Below are 15423 nucleotides of genomic sequence, written 5' to 3' on the forward strand. Positions count from 1 at the left end.
AGACTTCAGGTTCATCTGCCTACAGCACTGGAAACTGTGCATTTGGTGCTGCAACAGAAGAAAAACCACCACCACCACACCGTCAACGACACCACTGCCTACACTGTGACCTGATAATGACGCACAGAGTTGTGCCTCGCTTCGTACTGCAACCCCGGTCTCACCGACTCCGCCACCTGACTCCGTCACCGAGCTGCTGCTTGCACCCTTACCTGTGGGCCCTTCACTTCGCATCGCCTTGCTCACACCTCAGCCTTGGTATTCCCAATGACAACGCTGCCTGCACCGTGGCCTGAGGACACCGCTTGTGAGGTACACGAAATACTGTCCCATCCCGCACCGCAGCCTTAAAAAATGTAAAGTTGCTTTTAGCCTGCACTTTCCTGTCTGCTAAGGGACACATAGTGACTCACCTAACCTGTTCTTGGTGAATTCATCTAGTGATAATAGAAACAACTAGTTTTGTGTACATTGCATACTACTGCAGTTTGTTTCCTTGTCTAAGTGCAGTAAATTATTGACAGTGGGGAGACATGTTGTGGGGACTCAATCAACTTATCTAGTAGGTCCCCTTCCTCAAGTTTTTGTTACTCCAATGTCAAGAGCCGGTCATAATATGTTGGGACCTGCAGTGGTGAACTAAATTGAACTCTTCTGTTGGGTAGCTGCTTGTGGCAAATCTCTTCAATTATTCCATGCCTGTTCATTTGATAATGGGTGGTTTATTGCTGCAAACTGGTGCAGTACTGGGTGATAGACATTATCTTAGCTGTTTTGTCTTAGGTGAATATAAGAGTGTCAAGCAGTGTAAAGGTGTTGTTATGTAAGCTACAGTCAACTCCCACGGGATTATATATTGTATAGTTTTGTAATTTAATTTACATAACACTTACTGTCCCTGATGAGGCAATAAAGAGCTTTACCCCAAACAGCACACTAGTCTGTAACCAAAGGTTAGTGGTGTTTGTTCTTGGTTATTGGGATTAGCCTTGTGCTGCTAAGGACATCATTCCATGCATGTGATCTTTATTAGGGGAGGAGGATATGTGTATTCGTGCCAGTGGTTTGCTGTGTAAAAGATTACATATGGGAGATTAGATATTTTTAGGTTGCAGGGGTCTGGCTTTTAAAAGAGTCTGTGATCTTTGAAATGAGGTGTGGCAGCTTGCAGAAACACAATAGTAGGTGTTGAGGCAAACACAAACAGTTGACTTAGAGTAAACTGTACTCAGAAAGAGAGGGCATAAAAAGGAGAGGAACAAATCGGAAGGAAGTTGTAAGTCAAGGTCCGTTTTCATGCCGTGTTTTTAGGAATATAGTGGGGGCTTTCTGAGATAGCATGCAATTTGAGGAAGCAAAACTGCAGGACGAAACATTATTTGCATGCCAATAGTGCTATATTAGGTACGTTTGATAGTCACTAAAATCAGGTGAACAGTCTGTCTGCAGGTTGTGCTCGGCCACTACTTCTGCAAGGCCAGATGATTTGCTCAGGGTTTGGAAGTGTAAAATAATGGCTGGACCTATATAGGAAGCTGGAACCTCATGATCAAATGATCATGATATTCTGTACAGAGTAAATAATGCTGCATTGGAAATGAGACTACAGATGTGCAGGGATGAATGTTTTACTATATTCACTCTTAAAGTGTGTGTCACAGTGCTAATTAGAAAAGAGAAATGGAGTCTGCTATGAATACCCCTGCTTTGGCATGGCATGATGGGTGGGAGGAGAGCCTCATTAGACAGTGAAAGTATGTTGGCTGCATTCCTGTGTCTTAAGGGTGAGATCCGTGACTGAAGTGAGGAAGGATTGAAACAGGGCTCCCCCCAGTCTGGTATCTGATTGGCGGCTAACACTTCAACAAGGAAGTGTTGGCAGCCATTCCCCCCCCCCCCAAAAACAATTTACCATGAGCTCCTAACCTTAGTGCAAAAGTCCCCCAGGGACCCCACCAGGACTAAAAAGCATTTTTTTAAAATGCCCCTAGGGCTTATGGTAGCCTCGGGGACCACCACCTCCCCATGGCTAAGATATTTAAAAAAAATGAAGGGGGCTCCCGACACCTCAGGGACCACCACCTTCCTGGGGCAAAAGTTAATAAATGAATGTGTGGGAGCCACATGGCCCCCTGCAGCCCTGGGGACCGCCTCCTCCCTGGGGCAAATACACTTTATTAAAAGGGGGCGGCCCGCAGCCCCAGGTACTGCTACCAGCCCAGAAAAATTATTGGATTGTATGGGGTGGCCTCTAGGCCCCTTGTATCACAATCTCCATGGGGTTAAAATAAAACAATGAAGGAGGGTCCATCGTGGATCCCCGGGGACCACCACCTCCCTGAGGCTAAAATAAATGTTGAAGCGGGGTTTGTCAACCTCCCCCCCCCCTCCCCCAAAGAGCCATAGATGGCCCTGGGGACCACCAATCCCCAGGGCCAGCGCCCTCCCAAAGTGGCCATCCTCGGGTGGTAGTTGTTTGCCTTTACTTGGTGGGAGCTAACAGCTCCCACCAAGCAAAAGCTCCCACTAAGCAAAAGCAAACATAACTCCGCTTTCTAAAAGTGGAGCTGTCAAACGGCTTCTGCTTGCAGAAAGGAGAGTTTTCATCTATTTATGCACACAAATATGCGTGCAGGGCAACAGATGAAAAGTTTGCTCCTGCAAGCAGGGAGCTGTTATTTAAAGCAGCTCCCTGATGATGGAACAGTGCAGGCTCCGCAGAACATGTGTAGCTGGCTAGGATTGTAGGGGCCTTGAGGCCCCCTCCCATTGTCCTGTCACTTTCTCTCTGTCTCTCTATTTCATCCCATTACAGGATGGAAGAGAGAGAGACAACGTGATTTCAATGTCATAGTTATGTCTTAACACTGCAGGGACAAGAGACACCTGTGGCCTCGTGGTTAAGGGCTCAGACCCCTACACCAATGGTTGAGGGTTCAAGTCTAGATGTGTCAGTGGTCATTTCCCTCCTTTAATTTCTTTTCAACTTTAAATATTTAAGGTAAGTTATATATAGTTCTCACTCTCAATCTCTTCCTCTAATTCTCTGTGTCTGTCAATCTCTCTCGCTCTCTGTATCATTCAAGCCTTTACTGCAGCTTCCAGAATACAACTATTAGCCTTGAAAAAGTCACATTGGTGTCGGCTGTTGAGGATTAACACAAAAGGCCAATAAAAGTATTTCGGTTTTACCTAACCTTCTATGTATCCTTACTGTAAAGGGATTTTGAACTGGAACAGAAAAACTGTGAAATACATGTGTGCAGAGGGTATTGTTTGTTTAATTTATATATTTATATTTATATATATATATATATATATATATATATATATATATTTATTTAAATTATCTACTGGCGCTTGCCAGTAGGTAGTTATATTTAGGGCCATGTTTCCATTGAAAAAGCATTTTTTTATTTGCCTATACCTTTGGCGCCATTTGCCAAATCTTCACAAAATTTTCCAAAAAACGTGTTCCTTAGAATCTTGTTGTACATGGGAAGTTTCGGGGTGATCCGTCAAGCAGAGGCTGAGAAAAAAGAGGGCTCAAAAAAGTGTGTTATATGTATTATAATTCCCATAGTGATTTTTAACACACATACAGCCCGAACTACTGGACGGAATTACACCACATTTGGCAGAAAGGTAGCCTTTGTTCCAGCAAGAAGCCTTTTTGTTATGTGGTGAAAATGTGTTCAGTAGTTTTTGAGATACTAAAAGAAAAATAAATATAGACATCTAGAGGTGTGAAGGCTATGTGTATTCTCCTGATCTTGTGCACAGGTCTGACTGGCTGCCAACACTGCAACCAGGAAGTGGTGGCAGCCGTCTTGGGACTTGGCTTCAGCCGAGTCCCAGAAAAAAAGACAAAAAAAAAGAAAGGAGGCAAGGGTAGGGACACCTTAACCCCTTAGCTCTGGGGTCCCAGAGGGACCCCACCAGGGCAAAAAAACACATAAAAAAAATAACTGCAAAATTGCAACAATGTCACAAATTTGCAGCAAACATTTAAAAAACAAAATAAGCACTGACTCCTGCGCTTGTTTTATTAAAGCCCTGGATGGGCCATGTCCCAGGGGGATATAAAGGAGAGGGCACACAAGTCCCCCTTCCTGGGCTTATTTATACCCCGTGGAATTCCACCTCCCAGGGGCTTAAATTCCCATTGATCACCACCTCCCAAAATCTTTTAATTATAGTAGTGGGGCCCTGAGGACCGCCACCTCCTGGGGCTAACATTGTATTATATGAAGGGCCCCGCAGCCCCAGAGACTGCCAATTGCCTGGGGCAATTGTTTCAAAATAAGGAGGGGCCACCTGCTCCTTCCCCACAGCTCCGGGGATGCCACCTGCACGGACATGAAATAATAAAATAAGATAGGAGGTCTGTTGCAGCCCCCTGGCCCCGGGGACCACCACCTCCCTGGGGCTAACTTAAATGTTGGAGGGGGGGTGCCACGCTGCCCCTATCATGGAGCCAATAATGGCCCTGGGTACCGCTACCTCCCAGGACTGACTCCTGCTACGTCCCAGGGACATTATAATTAGGAACTAGAATTAAAAAAACATAGAAATTCCCTTTAAAAAAACAAGGCTTACAGGTTCGTTATAGTTGGGTTCTGAATTTACTCCCACAAAAGCAGAGAAATTCAACAGTTAGAGTTATTTCAAGTAACTATAACTCGCAGCCTAAGGTAACTATAACATGTGCAAAGGTTAGAGGGACATTATAGTTAGGCTCACATTTCAAGCATACTAAACCATAGAAATTCAGCAGTTATAGTTACCTTAGCTAGCTATAACTTGCACCCCCCTAATGCACTGCTTATGGCCTCACAGATTACATAACTCATGACATGGTCAATGATTTCACTGATGACATCACTGCTGACATCATCCATGCATATCACACCCACTCATTCACGCATAGAAACTCCTCTAGGTCCATACACACACAACTACTCACATATTTCTTCACACATAGATAAAACTAGTGATATACAGACATTCATTCACTTAATAAATCACTGACAGAAACACTTAGGGGGTGATTCTAACCCTGGCGGTCGGTGATAAAGCGGCGGCCAACCCGCCAACAGGCCGGCGGTCCAAAAAATGGAATTCTGACCCTGGCGGGAACCGCCAACACAGCCCGCCACTTTAACACTCCGACCGCCACGGCGGGACAGACAAACAGCGCGGCGGTCACCGCCAACAGCCAGGCGGCAGACAATGTACCGCCCACACTATCACAACTCACCAATCCGCCACCTTTTCCGGGGCGGGAGCACCGCCGATAAAAATACGGCGGAAACAGACTACGAACGGGAAAACGCTCACCTCTACGCACTCCACGAGGAAGGAGGACAGCATGGAACCCGAATTGAACATCCTACCTGCTCTCGTCTACCTGCTCATCTACCACGAGTACGAACGCCGGCACAGACGACAACGGTGAGTACTGCACCTACGACACAGGGGAGGGGGGAGGAGGAAAGCTTACGCGCACACACATGTGCGACCCCCACCCCCCCAACTATGTACACACCAATGCAGAGCAACAAGTCACAGTGACACCACCCAAACCCCCCGGAAAAATTCAAAGACCTAATTAAATAGAGAAACAAAATTTATGTAAAAAATAGCCTCTGGTAAGTCATGGTCAAATAGCAATAAAAATAATACAAAAGAAAATAATTATTTTGTGCAATCGATAAACCGAGGCAATTAGTCCTGCACATGTAAGGAAATGCCAAGTGTCCGTGGGCCAAAGTGTATCAACACAAGGGCAAAGCCCACACAGGAGACCTGAGTCCGTTGGAGAGAACACTGCTGGGGCATCTGATGATAAAACTACAGGCACCTCAGGGGGAAGGGAAGGGGGGGCACCACAGCCACATGAGTCCACGACGCCAGATCCACGAAGGGGCCACCATGCCCACTGTGCCATCCTGGGGAGTGCAAAGCCACAGTCTCTCAATGTCTCTACAGTGGCTGGTTTGCCCACTGTTACATCCTGGGGAGTGCAAAGCCACAGTCTCTCAATGTCTCTACAGTGGCTGGTTTGCCCACTGTTACATCCTGGGGAGTGCAAAGCCACAGTCTCTCAATGTCTCTACAGTGGCTGGTTTGCCCACTGTTACATCCTGGGGAGTGCAAAGCCACAGTCCATCAGGTGGATTACAGAGATCACTGGTCATGGAGGAGGCATGGTGGGCACAGTGAACCGTGACCAGTAGCTCGACACAGAACCGGCACTGTCATTGTGCCAGCGGTGCTTGAGACGGCGGGGCCCAGCGGAGCGGTGCTTGACAGGAAGGGCCCAGCGGAGCGGTGCTTGACAGGAAGGGCCCAGCGGAGCGGTGCTTGAGACGGCGGGGCCCAGCGGAGCGGTGCTTGACAGGAAGGGCCCAGCGGAGTGGTGCTTGACAGGAAGGGCCCAGCGGAGCGGTGCTTGAGACGGCAGGGCCCAGCGGAGCGGTGCTTGACAGGAAGGGCCCAGCGGAGCGGTGCTTGAGACGGCGGGGCCCAGCGGAGCGGTGCTTGACAGGAAGGGCCCAGCGGAGCGGTGCTTGAGACGGCGGGGCCCAGCGGAGCGGTGCTTGACAGGAAGGGCCCAGTGGAGCGGTGCTTGAGACGGCGGGGCCCAGTGGAGCGGTGCTTGAGACGGCGGGGCCCCAGCGGAGCGGTGCTTGACAGGAAGGGCCCAGCGGAGCGGTGCTTGAGACGGCGGGGCCCAGCGGAGCGGTGCTTGACAGGAAGGGCCCAGCGGAGCGGTGCTTGACAGGAAGGGCCCAGCGGAGCGGTGCTTGAGACGGCGGGGCCCAGCGGAGCGGTGCTTGACAGGAAGGGCCCAGCGGAGCGGTGCTTGAGACGGCGGGGCCCAGCGGAGCGGTGCTTGACAAGAAGGGCCCAGCGGAGCGGTGCTTGACAGGAAGGGCCCAGCGGAGCGGTGCTTGAGACGGCAGGGCCCAGCGGAGCGGTGCTTGACAGGAAGGGCCCAGCGGAGCGGTGCTTGAGACGGTGGGGCCCAGCGGAGCGGTGCTTGACAGGAAGGGCCCAGCGGAGCGGTGCTTGAGACGGCGGGGCCCAGCGGAGCGGTGCTTGAGACGGCGGGGCCCAGCGGAGCGGTGCTTGACAGGAAGGGCCCAGCGGAGCGGTGCTTGAGACAGGAAGGGCCCAGCGGAGCGCTGCTTGAGACAGCGGGGCCCAGCGGAGCGGTGCTTGACAGGAAAGGCCCAGCGGAGCGGTGCTTGAGACGGCGGGGCCCAGCGGAGCGGTGCTTGAGACGGCGGGGCCCAGCGGAGCGGTGCTTGACAGGAAGGGCCCAGTGGAGTGGTGCTTGAGACGGCGGGGCCCAGCGGAGCGGTGCTTGACAGGAAGGGCCCAGCGGAGCGGTGCTTGACAGGAAGGGCCCAGCGGAGCGGTGCTTGAGACGGCAGGGCCCAGCGGAGCGGTGCTTGACAGGAAGGGCCCAGCGGAGCGGTGCTTGAGACGGCGGGGCCCAGCGGAGCGGTGCTCTTCTGCACGGCGGGGCCCTGTTCAGCGGTGCTCTTCTCCACGGCGGGGCCCTGTTCAGCGGTGCTCTTCTGCACAGCGAGGCCCTGTTCAGCGGTGCTCTTCTGCACGGCGGGGCCCTGTTCAGCGGTGCTCTTCTGCACGGCGGGGCCCTGTTCAGCGGTGCTCTTCTGCACGGCGGGGCCCTGTTCAGCGGTGCTCTTCTGCACGGCGGGGCCCTGTTTAGCGGTGCTTGAGACGCACGGCGGGGCCCTGTTCAGCGGTGCTCTTCTGCACGGCGGGGCCCTGTTCAGCGGTGCTCTTCTGCACGGCGGGCCCTGTTCAGCGGTGCTTGTCCAGTAATTCAAGGGAGCCAGACCTGGCCTGGACTCCCTGCTCACTCGCCCTCCGACCGTCCAGTTGCTGGACCCTTCGGTGACGGAGTCCTGGGCCCTTGGGTGTCCTCCCTTACACCCGGGATTGGGCTTGTGGGGCCCTCCTGCTCCGCGCTCCTGCTGGCTGACTTTTCCGCCCTGCTGCCCTTTCGCTCCTTAGATGAGGCTCTCTGGCCCTTGCCTCCCCTGGATGTTGTGGCAGGTGAAGTGGGTGAACTTTGGTCCTTGGGGGCAGCCGTGTCAGTCTTCTCACGGCGGCCCTTGAGTTTCCGGGTCCTCTTGCCAGGGGGGGGGGCTGGCTGTCCCCTTGCTGCTGACAGATGTGTCACTGCTGCCAAAGGGTGGACTCCAGAACCCATGCACTACAGTCACACTTGTAGCTGGGCTGGTGGTGGCTGAGGTGCTCTTGGGACTCTTAGCAGATGGAGGGGGTGGGTCAGGGGAGGGAAAGAGGTTAAGATTGGAGAGGTAAACTTTTTTAGGACCAAGGTAAAGGGTGGGAGTAGTGGTGATGGGAGTGGAGGAAGAGGATGTGGTTGTAGGAGAGTCAAGTGTGCTGTGTTTGGGTGCAGGTGATTGTGACGTAGGCTGTCGTGAGGTGGATGGCTGTTGGGTGGGTGGCTGCCTGCGTTTGTGTGTCTTGGAAGAGGGGGTGACAGACACAGTGGGAGAGGACACAGGGGACGTGTAAATGGCAGTGGGGGTGGTGACTGCACGTGTGTGGACTGGTGTGGAGGGTGTGCTGGGGATGGAAGCACTGGCTGATGGTGGTGTGCATGCAGGTGTGAGTGTAGACGTCACAGGGAGGGAGGAGGGAGACGAGGAGGAGGGGGACACAGAGGTGGTAGTGACTGTTGGCATGTCTGCATCTGGGTGTTGCTTGGGTGACTGCTTGTGTGATCTGTGGTGCTTGTGTCTGGATGAGCTGCCCTTGGGTGTTGAGGTGTGTGCAGGCTGGTCTGATGGTGTGGATGGGATAGGCTGAGGAACAGGAGACAGAGACAGGGTGGAGGCAGTCAGAAGAGGGAGGCTGGAAACAGGGACAATGGCTGCCGTCATTGCTGAGGCCAGAGCATTGAACGATCGTTGATGGGCAGCCTGACCCGAATGAATGCCCTCCAGGTAGGCATTGCTCCGATGCACCTCCCTTTCTACCCCCTGGATGGCATTCAAAAGGGTAGTCTGCCCAACAATGATGGTCTGAAGGAGGTCAATGACCTCCGCACTGAGGGCAGCAGGGGTAACAGGGGCAGGGGCTGAGGTGCCTGGGGCGAAGGAGACGCCCGCCTTCTTGGGCGAGCGGGCACGGAGCATAGGCTGAGTGGCTGCTGGGAGGGTGGGGCTGGTGCGCTGGGTGGCGGCTGTACCTGTAGAGGCGGGGGGCCCGGATGTTGCCGCCACCGCTAGGGAGCTCCCATCCGAGGACGTGTCGGTGTCGCTGGTGTCACCACCGGTCCCCGTTGTGGTGCTCCCCTCGCCCTCCGTATCACTGGTGCCCTCGGTGTTTGTACCACGGCCCACCGGGGCCTTGTGAGTTGCAGCTCCCTCGTGCTCCGATGCCAATTCTCCTCCGCCTGATGATGCTAATGCACACATGCACAAGAAGAGTAAAAAAAAGGGTGGGGGGAGAAAAAAAGAAACAGGTTGAGTGCATGCAATGTCAACACCGTTGGCGGAGAGGACAGACACAGGAGCCTCATGCACTACGCTGCGCAATCGGGGTATACTACTCAGTACTTGTGACAAGGCCTACAGGTCTATGCACAACAAATGCACACATGGATGATGCAGGACCATGGATAGCTGTACTTGGCACCCTACAGAGGTGGGGGGCGGGGGCACAGGGCCATGCCTAAAGGAGAGGACTACACTACAGAAAGCGCCCTGGCCTAATGTCACCCACAAGCCTCCTCCCCCACCCAGACGCCTCCACTGCGCATATAGATAGCAGAATGTGCTGATACTCACCCCCTTGTGTCTGCTGTGATGTCCTCAAGCGCCCATCCAAATCAGGGTAGGCCACCGCCAGGATCCGGGACATCAGGGGGGTCAGGGTACGACTGGCACCCCTCCTAGGTTGGGAGGCCATCCCCAGCAGTGACTCGGCGGTCTTCCTGGTCCCGCGGCGGATGTCCTCCCACCTCTTGCGGCAGTGGGTGCCCCGTCTGATGTGGACCCCCAGGGCCCGGACTTCCTTGGCGATGGCACGCCAAATGTCGACTTTCTGATGGGCGCTGACCTATTTGACATGTACAGGGTGGGAAAAGAAATATCATCATTTATCTGCATGTTAGATGTGATTGCCCCCCCCCCTCCCCAACTTTGCCATGTGGCACATGCTCACATCTGTCGATGTCGTTGCACTCCTCATTCGCTCCACACCCCACCATCTTACATCCACCCCACTCAACACAGGCATAGCCCATTCAATGTGCACCCAGTGTACTTACCTGTTGGTCTGGAGGACCGTAGAGTAACGCATACTGGGGGAGGACCCCATCCACAAGTTTCTCCAACTCTTCAGACATGAAGGCAGGGGCCCTTTCCCCAGTCGCAGCAGCCAGTGTCTCTTCCAGACCGAGGTCACAGCAGCACTTGCAGTATAGGTCCTCTCCTGTGGATGATCAGGTCTCGAGTGATTAAGCAGATAGAAAATGGCGGTCACGCCTGCGGCGGTGCGTACCGCGGCGGTGCGTACCGCGACCGCCGGCGCACATCCTCATTGGCTCCTGAAACCCAGAGGCTTCAATGTTAACCAATGCGTCTTCGTACAGCGGTCTTCGACCGCCTACCGCCACGGTGTGCCACGCCAGCGCATTGACCTCACATCCCATTGTCCCACTTCACAGGTCAGGCAGCCGCCATTTCAAGGGCCCACATGGCTTAATTTCAACTGCGTCACACAGGCCTAGGCCTTGCATTGCCACACATACACGCCTTTCAATACATAGATAACCGTGTGCTATGCAAGCTGTGGTGAACGTACCTGTGATTTGCTTGACTCCATACTCCATGTTGTCCTTCCTAGACACCGTCCGCTGGGACTTGCGAGGAGAAGGATGAATCCTCGCGTGTACCGACCGCTGGTGGACCTGTCGACAATGGAAGAACGCCATATCATACTACGTTACCGACTTGACCGTGCCACTATACATGAACTGTGTGCCCAGCTGGAGCCAGCCCTGATGTCCCCCATCCGCCAACCCACAGAAATTCACCCTCTAGTGCAGGTTCTGTCAGTCCTCCATTTTTTGGCAAGTGGCTCATTCCAGACAACAGTGGCCATGTCATCTGGCATGTCTCAGCCTATGTTTTCAAAGATTTTGTCCAGAGTGTTGTCTGCCCTGATGAAACACATGCGGAGCTACATTGTTTTCCCTAAGGAGGCTGATTTGGCCACTGTGAAGGGTGATTTCTATGCCCTTGGACATATCCCCAACATCATTGGTGCCATTGATGGGACCCATGTGGCTTTAGTACCCCCAAAAGACGATGAGCAGGTGTACAGAAACAGGAAAAATTACCATTCGATGAATGTCCAGGTGGTCTGTTTGGCTGACCAGTACATCTCCCATGTAAATGCCAAGTTCCCTGGGTCAATGCATGACGCGTATGTTATGCGTAATAGCAGCATCCCCTATGTGATGGAACTGCTACAGAGACAACGTGTGTGGCTAATTGGTGACTCTGGTTACCCCAACCTGCCTTGGCTATTGACCCCAGTGAGGAATCCCCGGACCAGGGCAGAGGAACGGTACAATGAGGCCCATGGTCGAACTAGGAGGATCATAGAAAGAACCTTCGGCCTTCTGAAGGCCAGGTTTAGGTGCCTGCATATGACAGGTGGATCCCTGATGTACTCACCAAAGAAAGTGTGCCAGATCATCGTGGCCTGCTGTATGCTTCACAATCTAGCATTGCGACGCCAGGTGCCTTTCCTGCAGGAGGATGGTCCAGATGGTGGTGTTGTAGCAGCTGTGGAGCCTGTGGAGAGTGAAGAGGAGGAAGACGACGGGGACGACACAGACAACAGGGACACAGTTATCCAACAGTATTTTCAGTAGCACACAGGTAAGAATCACCCACACCATTTAACATTTACTTAAAGCCTCCTGCATCTCTACTTTGTGTATTTCCCCACAGTACATTTTAACTGATTTTTGATGTTCCCTTCCCTTTTCAGTGCTGTATGACCCACTGCGTGACTTCTGCTTGGTTAGCCCATGGACTAAAGCTTATTGACATCGGTATGTTGTCATCACAAATTGACTGAACATTATTGAACAGTAATGTGTAATACATTATTAAAAAATACAGGCTGACTCCTGAATGATTTCAGTGCAATGAGTGATTTATTTATAGTGCTAGATATTGGTACATGATATTAAAACGGTGATGGGTGGGGGTGGAGGAATGTCCATGGCAGAGTCCAGTTCTCAGTCGCACAGGTGCATTATCCATATGCCTGTGGAAGGTGGAGCTGGGGCAGTTCAAGGTTGGACAGGGTGACAATGTGGGACAGTGGGATGACATCAGGGGGGATCTTATGCTGGCGGCGGTCTTTGCATCCTACTCTGTCTTCCTGTGAGGTCTCAGGTTCTGCTTGCGGGGTGGTTGTTCTTCAGCAGGAGGTGGGGTTCTGGTGGCCTGTCGTTGTGGTGGGGCCTCCTGTCCACTAGCGCCGGCGGAGGTGGTAGGCTGTTCCTGGTCCTGGCTAGTGACAGGGGCCTTTTGTGGTGCCACATGGTCCCGCAATGTGTTTTCTATCCGGTTGAGGGCCTGGACTATGGTCCCTATAGCGGTAGCGATGTTCCTGAGTTCATTGCTGAACCCCATGTACCGTTCCTCCTGCTGTGCCTGGATCTCCGTGAACCTGGCCAGTACCGTCGCCATCGTCTCCTGGGAGTGGTGGTATGCTCCCATGATGGTGGTGAGGGCCTCTTGGAGAGTCGGTTCCCTGGGCCTGTCCTCCCCCCCCTGTCGCACAGCAGCCCTCCCAGTTCCCCTGTTTCCCCGGGCCTCTGTCCCCTGGACGGTGTGCCCACTACCACTGCCCCCAGGTCTCTGTTGTTGTTGGGGTGTTGGGTCAGCCTGGGTGCCCTGTAGCGGCGGACACACCGCTGATTGACGCGTCCTAGAGACAGAGGCATGGGCCCGCTGGGTGGGTGCTGTGCTGACATTCCCAGAGGGGGTTGGGTCTGCTGTGGCCTGTATCTGTGTGTGGGGAACCGACTGTCCAGAGGTCCCCGATGGTCCGGGCTGGTCATCAGGTTCTAGGTCGACAGAGCTGCTGTCCTCACTGGGGGCCTGTTCTGGGGGTGGGATGGACAAATCTGGACCCTCCGTGGCGGGGTGTTGGCGTTCGGGCCCTACAGGGGTAAAAGAGTATGGTTATTGCTTATGTGTGTGCCATGGCGTGCATTTTGTGAGTGCCCTTGTCCCCCAGTGCTGGCATTCCCTTGTGGGAGGTGTTGTGAGGGTGGTTGGGGGGGGTGATGGGTATGTGCAGTGGTCATGCATAGGTGATGGGTGTCTATGGTTTGTGTTGGCATTCAGGGATTGGTGTTGTTTAGGGTGGGTTGTGCTGGTGAGACATTGGCAGGGAGGATGTGTGCTGGGGGGTTGAGATTGGGGGTGAGGGTGGGGGTGTGGTTTGGCATGCTGGGGGGGGGGTGAAGTAGTTGAGAATCGACTTACCAGAGTCCATTCCTCCGCCTACTCCAACGAGGCCATCAGGATGCAGGATGTTTACTACCTCTTGCTCCCATGCTGTGAATTGGGATGGAGTGGGTGGGGGTCTGCCGCCAGTCTTCTGCACAGCGATGTTGTGCCTTGACACCATCGAGCGCACCTTCCCCCGTAGGTCGTTCCATCGCTTTCTGATGTCTTCCCGATTTCTGGGATGCTGTCCCACAGCGTTGACCCTGTCTACGATCCTTTGCCATAGCTCCGCCTTCCTGGCTATTGTGGTGTGCTGCACCTGTGTGCCGAAGAGCTGGGGCTCTACCCTAATTATTTCCTCCACCATGACCCTGAGTTCTTGGTCCGAGAACCTGGGGTGTCTTTGGGGTGCCATGGGGTGGTGTGGATGAGGTGTGGGGTGGTGTTTGTGGTTATGTGCGTGGTGATGTGTGCGTAGATGTGCTGTGGGTGATGATGTTGGGTTCGTGTGTGTGTTGTGCTTTGCGTTCCCTGTGCTCTCTCTCAGTGTATTGCGCCTTCTCTCAGATATTTGTGGTCGTAGGGGTTTGTGGGTGGTGTGGGTGTGTGTTTTATATTGGATTGGGTGTGTGGGAGTGTTGTTTGTATGTGTATCCGGTGTGTGTATTTCAAATTGTCCAATGTGGCTGTGTTTTGTAAGGGTGTGTGTATTTTGACCGCGGCGGTGTGTACCGCCAATAGAATACCGCAGTTGAAAGACCGCCGCGTGGATTCGTGGGTCAGAATGGCATGGGCGTATTTGTGTTGCCGTGACGGTGGAGGTTTGGTCATCTCCAGTTTATCGCTGCCCGCTGATGAGATCGCCTTCCGTGGATGTCGTGTTTTTGGCGGTTTGGCAGTTGTTGGTCAGAATGACCATGGCGGTTTACCGCGGCCGTGGCGGTGGAATGGCGGACTTCTGACCGGCGGTATGGGCCTTTTACTGCCGAGGTCAGAATGACCCCCTTAGTCACCCAGACAGTACAAACTCACATATTAAGCGAATTATATAGCTAGTTACACATCCACTCATACACATACACAACCATTAACACACCCACTGATGCACCCATACAACGAATCAGAAAAAACAATTATTACATCACTCATCTAAAAAAAGATATGGATAGTGCACCACTGCGCAAAGTCAGTAAAGTCCAGTAACACAACGTTGTCTTTTAACCATCTTAATTTTTTATTATTGCTTTTTCTTGCATAAACGAGCAATCGGCCAACGCGTTTCGTCCTAAACAAAAGGACTTCTTCAGGGCTGAAATGTAACAAAGAGAATGTATATATCACACCAGGACAGATAAAATACAGTGAATACAAAGACAATTAGACATATAAAATATGTACAAGAACATACAAAAAACTACCTCTAATACACATACGTATGATCATAAAGAACTCATAATCATAAGAGACAAGGGACACATAATACCAGAAATATTATACACACATATAATCAATAGAGACATATATGTAGATATACCACAAGACACATGTTACTAATATTTACAAAGACAAATTACAAAAAACAAAATACAAACACCAATTTTAAAAAAAGGATATTATCTACATAGTTCTAAAGATCTTTGTAATATCGCCATGATTCTGTGATTCTTAACAATATATTTATTTCATATACAGAAACAAAATTAAATAAAAATAATAATAAAGAAGTAAATATGATATCAAACACGTCATACCTTATATTTGCATGGTCTTTAAATTGATTGTCTTTCCATATTATTTGAATTAGATGTCCAATGTTAACCTATGGCTTCTAAAAAGAATGACGACACCATGTAATATCCCACAAATTAAA

Source organism: Pleurodeles waltl, chromosome 5 (assembly GCF_031143425.1).
Source record: "Pleurodeles waltl isolate 20211129_DDA chromosome 5, aPleWal1.hap1.20221129, whole genome shotgun sequence".
Lineage (NCBI taxonomy): Eukaryota > Metazoa > Chordata > Amphibia > Caudata > Salamandridae > Pleurodeles > Pleurodeles waltl.